The following is a 2,500-nucleotide window of genomic DNA, read 5'->3' as shown; positions in this document are numbered from 1 at the left end:
GATGAGTCCTTGATACTTAGTCGTTTTTGGCAAAATTTCTGACTTTTTGAAAATTTCACAATTTTGTGAAAACTTCCACAAAATGAGGTTCTAGTATGTTAGAGGGCATCCCAGGAGGGCTCCAAAAGTGTGGGTAAAATATATATCCCACAGGGGGAAAATTGAAAAAAAGTTGAAAAAAAAAATTTTTGGGGACTTAGAAAATTTTCACACATGTGTCAGACTTCCAGACAGGGGAGCGTGTCAGTGCGCGCATCCGATTTCAGTTCCAGAGCGATTCGCGCGATGAGTCCTTGATACTTAGTCGTTTTTGGCAAAATTTCTGACTTTTTGAAAATTTCACAATTTTGTGAAAACTTCCACAAAATGAGGTTCTAGTATGTTAGAGGGCATCCCAGGAGGGCTCCAAAAGTGTGGGTAAAATATATATCCCACAGGGGGAAAATTGAAAAAAAGTTGAAAAAAAAAATTTTTGGGGACTTAGAAAATTTTCACACATGTGTCAGACTTCCAGAGAGGGGAGCATGTCAGTGCGCGCATCCGATTTCAGTTCCAGAGCGATTCGCGCGATGAGTCCTTGATACTTAGTCGTTTTTGCAAAATTTCTGACTTTTTTGAAAATTTCACAATTTTGTGAAAACTTCCACAAAATGAGGTTCTAGTATGTTAGAGGGCATCCCAGGAGGGCTCCAAAAGTGTGGGTAAAATATATATCCCACAGGGGGAAAATTGAAAAAAAGTTGAAAAAAAAAATTTTTGGGGACTTAGAAAATTTTTCAACTTTTGTCAGACTTCCAGACAGGGGAGCGTGTCAGTGCGCGCATCCGATTTCAGTTCCAGAGCGATTCGCGCGATGAGTCCTTGATACTTAGTCGTTTTTGGCAAAATTTCTGACTTTTTGAAAATTTCACAATTTTGTGAAAACTTCCACAAAATGAGGTTCTAGTATGTTAGAGGGCATCCCAGGAGGGCTCCAAAAGTGTGGGTAAAATATATATCCCACAGGGGGAAAATTGAAAAAAAGTTGAAAAAAAAAATTTTTGGGGACTTAGAAAATTTTCACACATGTGTCAGACTTCCAGAGAGGGGAGCATGTCAGTGCGCGCATCCGATTTCAGTTCCAGAGCGATTCGCGCGATGAGTCCTTGATACTTAGTCGTTTTTGCAAAATTTCTGACTTTTTGGAAAATTTCACAATTTTGTGAAAACTTCCACAAAATGAGGTTCTAGTATGTTAGAGGGCATCCCAGGAGGGCTCCAAAAGTGTGGGTAAAATATATATCCCACAGGGGGAAAATTGAAAAAAAGTTGAAAAAAAAAATTTTTGGGGACTTAGAAAATTTTTCAACTTTTGTCAGACTTCCAGACAGGGGAGCGTGTCAGTGCGCGCATCCGATTTCAGTTCCAGAGCGATTCGCGCGATGAGTCCTTGATACTTAGTCGTTTTTGGCAAAATTTCTGACTTTTTGAAAATTTCACAATTTTGTGAAAACTTCCACAAAATGAGGTTCTAGTATGTTAGAGGGCATCCCAGGAGGGCTCCAAAAGTGTGGGTAAAATATATATCCCACAGGGGGAAAATTGAAAAAAAGTTGAAAAAAAAAATTTTTGGGGACTTAGAAAATTTTCACACATGTGTCAGACTTCCAGAGAGGGGAGCATGTCAGTGCGCGCATCCGATTTCAGTTCCAGAGCGATTCGCGCGATGAGTCCTTGATACTTAGTCGTTTTTGCAAAATTTCTGACTTTTTTGAAAATTTCACAATTTTGTGAAAACTTCCACAAAATGAGGTTCTAGTATGTTAGAGGGCATCCCAGGAGGGCTCCAAAAGTGTGGGTAAAATATATATCCCACAGGGGGAAAATTGAAAAAAAGTTGAAAAAAAAAATTTTTGGGGACTTAGAAAATTTTTCAACTTGTGTCAGACTTCCAGAGAGGGGAGCATGTCAGTGCGCGCATCCGATTTCAGTTCCAGAGCGATTCGCGCGATGAGTCCTTGATACTTAGTCGTTTTCAGAAGTCACAATTTTGACTTCCAGGACCCGCAAAACGTTTGTAAATTGAGCCCGCTCCCCAGTTCCAAGCGTTTTGAGGTGTCCCCGGTTGCAGTAATGCAGCCTGCCCACTAGATGTCGCAAAAGAGACAAAAAGTGAAAAAGAACCAGAATGAGGAAATTCCAGGGAGCCGAATCCGCCTGACAGTTCCAGGCGATCGGGCACTTTTTTGCATGCGTCCCTAAAGTGGGTATAGGGTGACACTCCATGCAAAGACCCAGTTTTGCACACCACCGGCAGAATATATGAGAGAGAGGTACCTCTCAGCCCCGACACATTTCGACTCATTTAAGCTGGTTTTCACCTCCGTAGGCCTGGGTATGCGTTTTGGCTATGAGTCCCTGTTCGGCTGGAGGTCTGCACCTTGGCTGAACCCAGGCTTCCGCAGCTGCGTGGGGGGACTTTTGCCGGTCGCCTATCCCAAGTCAGAGAGGTGTTCCTGGG

Source organism: Phyllobates terribilis, unplaced genomic scaffold (assembly GCF_046119375.1).
Source record: "Phyllobates terribilis strain yellow unplaced genomic scaffold, ASM4611937v1 Scaffold_3483__1_contigs__length_77580, whole genome shotgun sequence".
Lineage (NCBI taxonomy): Eukaryota > Metazoa > Chordata > Amphibia > Anura > Dendrobatidae > Phyllobates > Phyllobates terribilis.
Note: the sequence above shows the minus strand (reverse complement) of the source record.